The sequence below is a fragment of the Python bivittatus genome, unplaced genomic scaffold (genome assembly GCF_059951505.1).
Source record: "Python bivittatus isolate LINGU-HERP-01145 unplaced genomic scaffold, Pbiv_v1 ctg000080_np1212, whole genome shotgun sequence".
Lineage (NCBI taxonomy): Eukaryota > Metazoa > Chordata > Lepidosauria > Squamata > Pythonidae > Python > Python bivittatus.
The window spans coordinates 80,581,728-80,596,035 of NW_028277035.1; the positions used below are offsets into that span (position 1 = coordinate 80,581,728).

At 39.3% G+C, this 14,308-nt stretch overlaps 1 protein-coding gene and 1 long non-coding RNA gene across 4 annotated transcripts in view; one reads left to right on the forward strand and one right to left on the reverse strand.

Moving 5' to 3' along the window:
• PRICKLE2 (prickle planar cell polarity protein 2) overlaps positions 1–14,308 on the forward strand; it is a 301,204-nt gene that overhangs the window by 101,458 nt on the left and 185,438 nt on the right. The window lies entirely within an intron of this gene.
• Positions 1–14,308, reverse strand: part of LOC148216747 (uncharacterized) — a 65,762-nt gene that overhangs the window by 4,629 nt on the left and 46,825 nt on the right. For all 3 annotated transcript variants that reach the window (XR_015794969.1, XR_015794968.1, XR_015794967.1), the window contains 2 exons: positions 5,325–5,464; positions 61–99 (listed from right to left, as the gene is read on the reverse strand). This is a non-coding gene — a long non-coding RNA (uncharacterized LOC148216747). The remainder of the gene's footprint in view (positions 1–60; positions 100–5,324; positions 5,465–14,308) is intronic.

Genomic DNA, 14,308 nt, shown 5'->3' on the forward strand with positions numbered 1-14,308 from the left:
AATACAAATCTCTCAATTTCTCAGGACAATCCCCAAAGTATAACAGAGTGAACCACATACCTGGGTAGTTGAATGATTCTTCCTCAGTCTATCCTTACACTAAAAGACAAAACAATTAAATGCTTTGGAATTCGCACTAGCATTTTAAGAATCTTTCATACCTTCTAAGAAAAAAACAAGTAAAGGAAAAACAGGAACTTTTGTTGCCATCTTTTGGGTATTTGGGGGGGAAGGAAGAGGTTGTGTGATGTCCTAATGCCCGATCAGTTAAAATCTAGGATTTACTGACTGATTTTTATCAGCAGTCCTGGCTTAGTGTGCACCAGGAATAACCTCTTTATCAAGGGACAGAATTTTCTTTGTTCTTCTTTTATACCTCCATCCATGGGTCTTTCCTCCATCCCCTTTTCCTCATTTCTCAAAGAGGAAGAAAGAGGAGAGAAATAGTGCAAAGAAGGAGTAAGAGACACCCAGCACCCCAGACCAAAATAATTTCACCTACAGCCTACTTAGAAATCTGTAGTTTTCTGATCTTCCAAGTTCACAAACCAGGAAGCCTTCTGAAATATCATGTCTGCCAGATTCAAAAATTATTGCCTCAGTGGGATATGGGAAGAAGAGATCATTTGTTGTATTTTAAGAGAAGGGTGATAAGTTACTAAATTTTTTATACTTCTTGTGATGAAGGAGGAAGTCACTTTTTTATATATTTTCTTTTTCTTTACTATATTCTTATTTGTTCTTTCTTTTCTGTTTCTTTCTATTTTCTCCTTTTTTTCTGCACCTTCGATTTTTTTCTTTTTATTCTTTTTTTTAGTTTGTATTAGTTTTTATTGTTGTAATTGTAATCTTTAATAAAATTATTATAAAAATCATTGCCTCGGTATTAGCTTCATTATCAGGTTAGTCCACTAAAATTTATCTGAAATAGTTGATTAATAAAATTCAAGTGGTCATTACAAGTGGCAGAGCTTCTGCCCATGGCCATATAAACAAGGAAGCCATTTTTGTGTTAGGGTTATCTTACTCTTTGCATTCTTCATGTCATTTCAACAAGAACTGATTGGGGGTAAAGGGTGTTCCTTGTCTCTTAATTGCAATAACTATTCCGTCTTACCAAGAAAAGACAAAGGAAAGCAAAGCAAAAACATGGCAGGAAGTAGAGGAGAGGAAAAGAGTTGTGTGCCATCTTTCATAGCTTCTGCACATTTTAAAAATGAAATGATTGTACCATGTAGAACAATAACCATCTTTTTCTGGAATGTGGAATATGCATTTATCACCTCTCTCTTGTGCACGGTTAAATGTTAGCAGTGCGGCTAAATGTTGGCACACTCCAGATTCCTTCGATTAAACAATGTCATTTAACAGGGCTCTTGAAGTGTGCCTTCTTTGTAGCAGTGCCTGCCCTCTGGAACAAGGTTCCCCCCAAGATCTGGATGGCCCCGACTCTGCTGTGGTTTAGAAAAGCTGGGAAGATGTGGCTTTTCACCTAGGCCTTTGGAGAGACTCCTCTCTTCATCATACTTGTCATCTTTTATATTTATCTTTTATTGATTTTATTGCAATTTCTTTGTTTGATTGTTATGAACCACCCAGAGTTGTTGAGATGGCATACAAGTTTAATATATATAAGATAGATGGATGGATGGATGGATGGATGGATGGATGGATGGATGGATGGATGGATGGTCAGCCAGTTGTTTAGACTGGATTTGGCATTTTTATCCAATTAGCGAGTCCTTCCCAAGGACCTGGAATAGGCAGATGTTGAAAATGCATGGACAGGTTTTTAGCTAGAAAAACAATTTTGGTATAGAAATACAAGGAACAAACAAGGAGTAGATTCCATTATATATCATGGGCCTGAGATTATTTTACTCCCTCCCCCCTGCCCTTTGGTTCTTTTAATGCATAAAAGTCACATTCACCTCCTCAGGTGAACATTCCCCAAATGGTGCTTCTAACTAAATATAGTGCCAGATTATTGTGTCACAGTAATACTGGGACATGGGACACGTCAAGTTGTGATTCTGCCTGTGAAAGTGGAGAAAACTGGCAAATACAGCTTAAACAAGCAAAAGCAGTTGATGCTCTCTGGATACTTTATCTTTCAGCTCCAGTCAGTTCATAGCCAGGGGAAACAGATTAGGAGAGTTGTAGACAAAAATATCTAGAGGGCACCATGTCGTTACCTTTGGTTTATCAGATAGATGGGGGTGCCCAGGCAATGTGCTGGAGAATACATCCGATGCAGGAATCAGCTAAATGCTCCCTTTTCTGGCTTCATTAACAACAGTGTTTCTACTGGATACAGTTCTCCTCACCCTGGGAGCTGACTCACACTCCCTCTGTCACACCTGTCTGTGTGAACTGAGAAGTATAACAAGAACTGAGAGAGGGTACAGGAGAAGAAAGCATCTTTACTTCTGTGCCTGATGCTTCTGAATTCCTCTTGCATTTGCAGAAATCAAAGCTCTTTGAGGGGCCTGTGAATGCTTCATGGAAGAAGCCCATTGGGCTCTTGTTCATCTTAAGAACCAAGAACTCAAACACAAATAAGCCAGTGAAATTGCTCAGGGCTGCACATTGTACATAGTGCTGCCATTAGGTCTGCATATCTGTCTGCAATTTTATTTTTGGACAAGTATATTTAGGAAGCATTAAAGGTATCATTAAAATGCCAGTCACACTGTTCAGAAACATTTAAATGTTTGGAAGCTGGTTGAGAATGTAAAATGGAGCCTAGTAATTAAACAAGATTTGCACTGGGCAGTTGATTGACTTCTCTCTCTCTCTCTCTCTCCCTCCCTCCCTCCCTCCCTCTCTCTCTCTCTCTCACACACACACACACACACACAGATAGGCAGCATCTGCCTGTTGTTGGTATTAGCTCATTTCTACTGCTCCATAGAAATTGAATATATCCTGGGATAGTGAGATTTGGGTCAGATCTTAGATTCATTCTTTCATGTATTATCACAAAGATTATTTCAGAGAGATTGTTCTACAAATAGGCATGCTTATTTAGCTATCGTGGAACTAATCACAGGGATATTCCAAGACCTTTAATTTAGTAGATGTGAAAAATAGATCTCTCTACTCCAGGGATGTGAAAAAGTGTTGCTTTCCAGGTGTTGCCACACTACAGATCCCAGCACTCTCAACAAAAATGGCCAGTGGTGAGGGGTATTAAGGCTGTTGTTCAGCAACATCTGCAGGGTCCACCCATTCTGCTCTTCTGTTAAGTAAACATAAATATTGTTCCTTCCACACCACCTGGCTTTCTGTCCGGAGAACTATCCAATTTTTCTTTTTCCTAGTTCGGCTCACTGCTGTTCTGTATTTGTTTAAGCAGACATAGCCCATTCATTGGGTCTAGTCATTCATTGTCTTTCCCATAATAACAGAACAGTGGGGTTTTCAGGATAAACTGAAGGAAATACTTCTGCATATGGTTAAACAAAGGAACTTATTGCCATGAGATGTAGTTGAAGCTCATCAACTTCGATGACTTAATATTGTATATCAGCCAGAGTACAAAGAAGGGGAAGTTAGAAACTAAATATTTACTCAATAATGTTTTTAGAAAATTTTCTTTTCTCTTTCTTTTCTTCTTTTTTCCTGTTAGGTAATGTATCTTTAAATAATAAAACAATGGACATACTGGCATTCAACTCAGAGATTTAAAAGGATTTTTAAAACCCTTTCCCTTTTTGTTAAAAGTAACTCAATGTATTCTGTTTTTTTTAATGATTAATTTAAAAAAATAATTTGGGTGGCTTAAAAGGAGAAGGAGTCACAAATCAAGGAAAGGAAGGCTTATCAGCAGTTCATATAGTATCTCCAGAACATACCTTGGAATACTAGTTGCTAGGATTCTAAAATGGGAGGCAATTTCACGTGCATTTATTTTATGAAATATATAACTTTTCATTGTAATCATAATGCGTCATTGGCATGGCCAGTACAAGCCAATAATACTCTGAGTACTTGACCCTGCATTCCTATGACCTAGTAGAATAACATCTTGATAAGAACATAATGTTTAGTTTGGGTGTTAAAAAGATGTTTTGGGTTGGGTGTAAGGAATTCCTCTATTGAAAGTTTCAGAGTCCAAAAATTCAATCCTGTGTCAGCTTATCCAGAAATAAGTCTGACCTCTTAAAAAAGGCTTACTTTGTAGTAAAACTTCTTTAGTTTTGTTATGGAACCCATGAAACATCCAAGTAATGAACGTCATGAAATAAGTCGAACACAAATACACCAGCCATCTTGTCTAGCTGTGGATTAGTCTGCCTGATATGCTTGATCTTTGCCTTTTTATGTAGAGCTTCATTTTACAACAATAATCTTGCTTTCACCTCCACACTTACACAAAACATGATTAAAAGGCAACAGTAGCTTAGCATTACACAGCAAACAATAGCAACACTCTAAGCCAATCTTTCTCAACCTTGGCCATTTTAAGATGGGTGGACTTCAACTCCCAGAATTCCCCAGCCAGAATTCTGGGAGTTGAAGTCCACCCATCTTAAAATGGCCAAGGTTGAGAAACACTGCTCTAAGGCAACCGCTATGAAGACAGAAACAAGAAAGCTTCTCCCCTTCCTTGCTCTGTTTACATTCGGTGCCCAAAGTCTTTGATCTTTTGCATAAAACAGGTATATAATGCAAAGTGGGTTATTTTTACATTAAACCTACAGTTTTTGCTTAGCCTGTTGGGCTTTAAGCACAAAATAAAGAGTTTATTAAAAGGTTCTGAGAGAGGTACAAAGAGAGGGATCTGTTTGTAGAGGGAAAGCCAGCAAGCCGCAGTTAGCAAATCAAAATGAAAGATGAGACATCTATGTGGTCCTCCATGATTTTAGAGGCATAAGGCTGAAATTTCTGTAATCCTCATAGATTAGAATTCTGCTCCAGATCATACTTTTGGGCCAACCCAGGAGGTTTATGCAGATGCTAAGAATTGAGAAGCTATAATTTTACAGCAGAAGCCTGCAATACTGATTATATTTATTTTATAACCATTTATGGCATTTCTCTCATTCATCCTTCAAGGAACTTCCATCTCTTATATCCTCTAGTTCTCCAAATTCTATGAACAAAGGCATTCATGAGGTCTGTGTGTATGTCAAGAAAGTCAAGATGGTGGGTGCAAGCACAATCATGTGATGGAAGCCCCCCCTCCCCGCTGCTTTTTTACATGCATTGCTTTGGCTATTGCTGCCATTTTGACACCTTTACCCCATGGATGCCTCTGTCTATAAATTAGGTAGTTAGGTTGAGAAACAGTAACTGAACTCAAAGTCAATCCACCATACTTCATAATTTAGGGGATTTGGTCTTTCTACTCCTAATCCAGAACTGTGTCTTAACTCAGGTGGGCATATAGCTCCGTGTTGTTGCTCCAGAGCCACTTCAACTTCAGTTGCTAAAACATGGCAGTGTTGGTCTTCTCATCCTGAGGCAAAAAAAGACAAGAAAAGTGTAATATGAGCTATGTGTTAAAGTTAACTTTTTTTTAAAAAAAAATCACCCCTTCACCAAATTTAGTAAAGTAAAAGTAAATTGTGGCTCCTATGCCTGTCCTTGCCTCGCCTGTTGCAGACCTCTAAAAATGCTAAGTGTGGCTACCCTCTTCCACTACTGTAAACTCCAGAATATTCTCTCAGCAAAACCTAGCTGGTGACTGAGGAGATACTTCTGCAGTGTGATGGGAATGCCACCCATATGTACATACATACACACCCACACACAGCACATACATGTATAGGGATACTGTGAGATGCTTCACATTGCTTGGTTCTTCTGCCCAATATTGTCTATTTTGGTGGAGGCTTTCCATTATTTCACATGGCAGCTTGTCCCAGAACTGTTTGAGGATACTCCTGGGCATTGAATTGGGGATCATATAAACTTGATAAAGGGCATACAAGTTTAATAAATTATTATGGTTGGTCGCACAGTCAGCCAGACATTTGGAGTGGATTTGGCATTTGTATCCACCTATTGAGTCCTTTTGAAGGACCTGGGATAGGCACATGTTGTTGTTTGATGGTGTTAAAGGTATCATCGCAGGATGCAAGCTGTTCCAAGTAAATGCGTGGGATCATGTCTCTCAGGGAAGCTGGCTCAAGCAATGGGAAAATTATTTACAGTGCTGGAATTTAAACAACTGGCAAACTAAGTAAGAACAGTAGAAGAGTATCATTTTAACACTCCACCTGAAGTGAATGCAAAGACTTCCCTAAAAAGCCAAGCCATGATTGCTCTCCAAAAAGGTGAGGTAATACCACAGTTTCAACTTGATGTACTTCTACCTCCATGGTTGAGGCAAAATCCTGTGTGAGGTGCACACAAAAAATGGCAGCAGCATTTTTTCTCCTGACCCCCTCGTAGGCAACCAAAATGTTTGGGGAGGTTGTTCCATGATCAAGCGTCCCCAAGCAAGTCCCCTTCAGTGTTGTGGAGAGGTCAGTTCCCAAACAGGATACTAGGGGATATTGGTTTGGGGCAAGCTGCTCTAGATATCGTAGTGAAGAAGGCCTGTCTGTACTCCCCACTTCCCATTCTTCATAAAGCAGGGAATCTTAGTCTCTTCTTGGGCACAAAAGGCACTGACTAAGTGGCCTTTGACAACATTCTGGCTCCAGACCACTGAGGGCCTTCAAGTGAAGTCTATTCCTAAATTTGCTCCAGAGCACACTGGTAAATATTGTAGTTATTGCAATAGCAAAGTGATGAGTTAATACTTCTCTTGCTGCATTCTGAGCCATTCCAACCCTTTTTCAGAGACGGAGCACGCTGCAACAATCTAATCTGGATGTCACAAGGCCTCAGGTTCTCAGCTTAATGTGGAAAATTTGGTGGAGCTGCCATCTCAGCACATTATAGCGTTCCTACACAGAAAACATCTGGTCACAGGAAACTGAGAACCTTGCGTGTAAATCATACTATAAAATAATCCTGCATGTGTGTATACATAAACACTGAGACCCTGTGACAAATTGTCTGTATATGACATACTACGGGGCAGGATCTTTGCTTCGCTAATGGAAAGGCTGTTATTTCTAAAAGATGGTCCAGTAATCTCTACAAACTAAGAGTCAGGTCAATATTTTATCTTCAGCAGACTCTTATTCAAGCTGCAGCTCCTGTCAGCTTGCAGTCAATTGAAATAACCGAGGGAGATAAAGGTAAGTAATGCACGGGCCTGTACTGAAATGCTGACGGCCATATATTTGGTAATTTGATGCTTCATAAATGAAATCTTCTTGTTCAGTATTTGACAGTGCTAGCTGTCTCATTTATCTGTCTGTGTGTTCACGCAGCAGTATAAATTGTAGGCGAGTGCACGGCTTTGTGGGGGCGAGGTGTGAAAAATAAAAATAACAGCTAAGGAGGGGGCAGTGTTGTTCAGGCAAAATGGTTCTACTTCTCTTGTTCTCGATCTCTCTCTCTTGCCTGAGCTGGGGTGGGGTCAGAGAAGGTGTTTTAATCCTTAAGTGCTGTCAAAAGCCCCAACAGATTGTATCTCTCTTGGCATAAGCTGAAAACACAGGCACAATTAATAATCGACACTATTAGCAATTTCTCTCTCTGCCCATGTCACGTTTTAAAATACAAAACAGGCTGAGCATGAGCAGTGCATCAAGTCGTCGTACCCCTCAGGAACCTTTTGGTACCAGCGTGCAGACTTTATAAGAAAAAAGCTTAATTTGAGGCTGGGCTTGGCCTTAGAAACTGAGGGAAATGGAAGATTTCAGGCACATGGTGCATGAAAAAAATAACAGAGAAAAGTACTTGGGAACTTGGCATTCCTCTGTGTTTCTCCTCACCAGCCTCCACACAACCAGCAGATATCTGGGTTTACGGAGCTTCCTGGCAGATTTCAGCTGCCACAGCTCTCTTCAAAAATCAGACACAAATGATATTGGTAATGATTTGTCATCAGTACCTCAGAAGAATGACGCAGGCATAAAGAGAGGGTTTGCTCTGAATTACGTTTTTCTTCAAATGGCATCCTAAAGCCCTTTCAAATAGCTGGTCATTTTCTGGTGCCTTCTTCACTCACCCACACTGCAGCACCGGCTACATTTAGGGCACAAAAAGCAGGTCAAGGAGGATGTACAGACTGGTGCCAGCCCAATGTCTTAGACCTCAGTTTGCATAATTGGCTGGAGATTACAGGAGTAACAAACCCAACATATCCAGAAAGGATGTTGTAAAATGTGAATGATACATTTCAGCACGTGTCAGGGTTCTTTTTTTTTTTAAATCCCGAGGCTGCATACACTCTCCCCAAAGCCCTGGGTGTCTCAGAGCCCCTTCAAAAAAGAAATAAAAACTTCCTCAATTTGAGCTCCTCTCTGGTAGCAACCTGGGCACACCCAGACAGATTTCTTGGCTGCAGTATAGAAGTGGTCTGCCCTTGCTTTTTCCAGGATGCTGCTCTGGCTCCCAGCCAAAGGATTTCCTGGTGGTGTCCCATCCAAGCACTGACCAGGTCTGACCCTCCTCTTCCTCCTCTTTTCTTTTTACAATCAGCCAAGGTTTGGCGTCTGCTGTGATAGTATTTTTTTTAAGTAGCAGAAAGGGAAAGCTATGAAATGTTTAAGAGAGTTTTTGTTTTGGAGGGTCAAATCTGTGATACAAACACGTACAGAAATGATTGGTCATAGTATAATCGTAGACCAACCAGGGAGACGAGCTGGTCCTCTTGATCTCAACATAGGCCTGAGATCAGCTTTATCAGGAGGTCTACTTTAGGGTCTGGTTGGTGGGTGCTACTGAATTCTATAATAAACTTCAAAGCTCAGCTTTTTAGCAGAACAGAATTGCTAAAAAGCAGTAAGATTGGAAAGTGTTGGCTATGGTTGGAAAGTATATGGCTGATTAGGATCAGAAATGAGATCTCTGAGCAAGATATGATGTATGTGGTTGGGATGAGTTTTAAAAAAAGGATCTCGGGTTGTAGAGCTGCAACAGTCAGAACCAAACCCTGCTGTGTTAGAACTTGGAGAGGTGGTCAATTAAACAGTGTAGAAAAATACAGCTTCATACATTGTATTACATGCAGAAATATTGCGACATTTCATCTAAAATGCAGGGAAGGGGTTGTGGGGCACTTTTCTATGTCTTCCAAAACAGAAGTCGTGCTTGTACCCTTGCTGATATTGTTGTTTTGCTTCAAATAGCCCAGCAAATTTACCATGGATTAAAATGATTTATTTTATAATGTATTACTGTTTGTATCTCCCTGCCCACAATCTCCTGATCTGTTTTCTAATCACTTTCCTTCCTCTTGGAATAGATAGATAGATAGATAGGCCTTATTTCAAGCTCATTTGCCATTCAGCCCACACAAGCTAATGTCATAATAAAGTGTTAGGCTCTAAAGTGCCAGAAGATTGTTACTAATATTAGGCAAGATGGCCAGTAATTTGTCTAACATAAGTTTATTTGATCTGTGCCAAATTTATCGATGCTGCTTTATCTATAGCTGGTTCTATAGCCTTAGTGTCTCATCCAGGTGGTGATCCACTCAACGTTTATTTATTTATTTATTTATCTATCTATCTTGTCCCCGCCCATCTCCCCACAACGGGGGACTCTGGGCAGCTTACAACAAACTAAAATCAGAAATACAATTAAAAGTTATAAAAACCAAACATTACAAAAATAAAAAAGCTAAAAAATCCAAGACGTTGGTATGAGAATAAACCCTTAAGCAAACTCTTGCTATTACTGCAAGATCACAGGAACTTGAAGATGTTTTCCAATAAAACTGTTCCAATAACAGACTCCGGCCTTTTCTAACTAAATCTTGTAGCAAATATTTTCCTGATGTTAACATTGATGAATTATGAACTTGTGAACCCAAAGAAACACTGGAACAGATTTGATCTGCAATTGTTTGCTTTGTGTTTTAATGACTTTGTTTATTTCACTCATCCTTAGTGATTCACCATGTAGAATAAACATGCATTGGGGGATTGTGATAAATATATGCAAGCAGGTAACGTTTAAGGAAAGAAAGCAACAATTTTCAGCGAAAAACAAGCCAAATGTAGGAAACCTTGAAGAAAGCTTCAAAGGAATTTAGATCTTAAGCATTTTGATGAGCATTTTATGACCGTTCCTGGCTAGCTTTTATCTCCATCTGCCTCTCATGGGTTAGAGCCATTGATTAATGATACCTATTAAAGTAAGCAGAGGTGATTTTGGGTCATTTTGAGGTTTTGAGATGCCCCAGGCAAAGGAGCCATATAACCTCCTCTCTTTCTCACCCCAATTTCCCACCTCCTTTGTCACATTTCCCCCAACTATTCTGCTAAACATCTGCAACAGCACAACACTGACATGGAACACATGTTTTCTTGAGAAGTAGTACCTCCAAAGAACATGGGAACAACTCCCAGCTTGAACCACAAATTTCAAGCACAACCGTACAAACTTGTCACAGAGTGAACTACAACATAAAACATCTGTGCATGATACAAACAAGTGTATTTTTCTGAAAAAAAAAATTAAATAAGCATCACCATGAATTTATCATCCAGCAGCATCCATAGTAATGACATGGTTATAGTTTATTGGGTTTTCAAGATAGAAATGAATTGTAAGATAGCTGCATATGTATTGCCAAAAGAGCAGACATACAGTACATCATCCAAAAAAGGGAGAATATGCTGAAAGATGTTGATCTTACTTTATAATATAGTGATACAAAATTTATCAATAAGGGAAGGGAAGGGAAGGGAAGGGAAGGGAAGGGAAGGGAAGGGAAGGGAAGGGAAGGGAAGGGAAGGGAAGGGAAGGGAAGGGAAGGGAAGTATAGGTGAAGGGGGAAAAAACGGATTTCTTTCAAGGGAGGTGCCAACAGATACAACTGTTCTTCTTTTTTGAATCCCGATCAATGCACAGCCCTAATAAAGACCTTCTGAAGTTGCTTGACTTCTTCTGACTACCTGCATGCAGTTTTCTTGGGTACAGTATGAAAGTGTTTTGCCCTTGTGCCCTTCCAAGATGTTTTATGACTTCCCAGTCTATATTACAGCCCTGATATTTCCTAGTTGTCTCCAATCTAAGCACTAACTTGATTCTGCTTAGCTTCTGAATCCAAACAAAGTTAGGTCCTTTCCTTCTTTTGTTTATTTTTCTTTCAAATCCTTTTGAACTTCATAGGAATATAGAAGGGTGCCTTAACCAATAGCCATGTGAAACTTCCCTGTCCAAAATCTTGTGCACTCCAAAGCTGCATTCATGCTTGCCACTGAAATTTGGTAGCAAACTTTGTTTTATTAATCTGGAATGGTTTTACATTTCATGTTTTGAAACCATTATGCAATTCTGAGATGGGTAGACTAGAATTTGGAGAACAGTTTTTGATTTGTGCCCAGGAATCCCTACTTTTGGGCCCTACCCCCATTTTGGAAGGCAACTCCCAGTGTTTAGCCAAGGCCTTAGCAAGGTGGCTCAGCCCGATCTACTCATTAATATTGACCCTGACTAATAGGAACTCCATGTTTTCACGTTAGGGAGCCTTCACACAAGCAATTGCTAACTCTAAAATAATAATAATAATAGTAGTAGTAGTAATAGTAGTAGTAGTAGTAATAACAACAACAACAACAATAATAATAATAATAAAAAAAAGACATCTGGCTGACTGTGCAACCAACAATAATCACCATCAGTCAATTGCAAAAGGCAGCTTTACTTGGAACAGCTTACATCATGTGACAGTACCTTTAACACCATCAAACAACAACATCTGCCTATCCCAGGACCTTGGGAAGGACTCAGTAGGTGGATAAAAATGCCAAATCCAGTCTAAACATCTAGCTGACTGTGCAACCAACCACAATAATTTATTAAACTTGTATGCTGCCCCACTCTGTGCAGCTCACAACAATCAAAGAAAGAAATTACAATAAAATCAATAAAAAAAAATAAAGATTTTTTTAAAATAAATAAAGTGTGATGAAATGAGGGGTCTCACTCCCCCTTGCTGAAGACCTGGGTGAAGAGCAAGGTCTTCAGGGTGCTTCTAAACAACAGCAGAGTGGGGCTGTCCAAATCTTGAGGGGAGCTTTGTTCCAGGGGGCAGGTGCTGCTACAGGCATGCTTCTGGCACCCTGATAGATGACATTATTTAATCGAAGGAACCTGGAGTGCGCCAACTCAGATCAAATTGACTGGGCAGATGTTATGGGAGACAGGTTATCCCTCAAGTAACCAGGCCCTGTGCCATGTAGGGCTTTATAGGTAACAACCAGCACCTTGAATCGCACCTGGAAACTAACTAGCTAAATAAAATAGATAAACCCAAACATTGATTTTATTTTTCTCTACAGACCTTATAGCTTGAATAACTTGCTTAAATTCTGGGTTTCTGATTTCTTCCCCTTTCTTTGCTTCTTTAACTTCATTGATGGGGAACTCTGAATAATTTGAAAGCCTTTACACTCTTATGGGTCATCTTGGACAGTCCTAACAATGGATTTTGTTTTTGGTCTTTGTTTTGTTTCTCAGTGGAGCTAAATAGCTACTATTGCTTCTTTTTTCATAATAATTTTTAGTAAGAATTGTCACAAGAATAAAAGATAATATAAAGTAAAATGAAAAAAAAAGAAATTAAAGAACAGAGAAAGGGAAAAGGGAAAAAGTGACACAAGAAGCTAAGAAAGATGTATAGATAGAAACAAGAAAAGAAAATGTAAAGAAGTGACTCCTGACATTTCTTACAGCAGATACAGACAAACAAATCATCTCGCCTCCCTCCTTAAGATTATATCATAATTCCCTTCTTCCCATATCCAACCCTTTTTAATCAATAACTTGCTAAATCACTATTTTAAATAAATCACTATTTTTTCCCATTTTTAGCAAGAAGTCCATAAGCTACTATTGCCTCTAAAGTACACATATCCATTCTGTTCTGTAGACATACTTATAAGAAACCTCAGTTACATGATTTCAAGCATCTCTTTCCTCCTTGCAAGAGAATAAGGAAGATAATTCTCAAATTTGATTTTGCCCAGCCTTTTCTGTATTATATGGAGAGCTAGTTTGTTTTAGTGGTTGAGGCATCAGGCTAGAACCTGGGAGACCATGAGTTCTACTCCTGCCTGAGGCACGAAGCCAGCTGGGTGACCTTGGGCCAGTCCCTCTCTCGCAGCCCTAGGAAGAAGAAGGCAAGGGCAACCCACTTCCAAAATCTTTCAAGAAAGCTGCAGGGTCTTGTCCAGACAGTTGCCAGAAGTCAACACTAATGTGAAAGCACACATTTCCTTTTTCCCCCATATTATAAAATACAGCTCACACTAGATTTTGCCGATGCCTAAGTCATTGGTCAAAAGTAATTTAACAGTCAAAAATAAATCAGAATCTTCTTCACAGCTGGCTAAAATATGCTAAGAAATTAAACAGCTGATAATTGTGCCTCTTTTTAATTACCACAAATTCCTTAGCAGAAGTATCTTTCTTGCATACAATCCACCTAAAAATAAGGGGAATATTGGGCATGTGTGATTATATGGAGAAAAAAAAACTTGTTGAAGTATTGTTTATGTGATGACGACAAGTTTTCAACTTGAAATATTTAGCATTTTTAGATGCTAAATAAATTTAGAATAAATTTAGAATAAATAAAAGAGTTGCAGTAAATGGAAAAGAGAAGGACACTTATTAAAAGGGGGAAGAACTCTTAGTAAAACCTGGATTTTCAAGTTCTGCATCTCAAAATAAGTGATGATGCAAACCACCAAGTTTGATCTCTCTGTATGCAGTAGAGAGGGGAGGGCAAAACTTTCTTGCAGAGCACTTAAGAGGGAAGGGAAAAGCATATGTAGTCACTCCTTGCTCATGATGACAGAAATTAGTATCCATAATAACAATCATGAGTTAGCAACCACAGGAATCCTTTCAAATAGCCAGGTTTTCTTTCTCTCTCTCATTCTCTCTCTTTTTAACTTCAGCCTCTTTTTATGGCTGGTTTTAGAAGTTTTTCGAATGTTGTTTCAACCTTCTCACCTCTTGGATCTATGTGAGTTCTGCAAATTGCATTTTCACACTTTGAACCAGTGTGAAAGAGAGAGGTCCTGTAATGCTACTTTGCCTGCTCCCGACCTTGAAACAGTTGCCCCTGTAGTTTTCTAATCAGCATATTTCCTTCTTTGGTGAGGGAAGTGTTTGTCTGTGTGGATGGAGAGCAAAGATTATGGCCAACAGAGGGGAGACCAGGAAGATTGCAGTATCTTCAGCAGACTCAAAGAACCACCATCAGCCCAGGGTAGAGGGC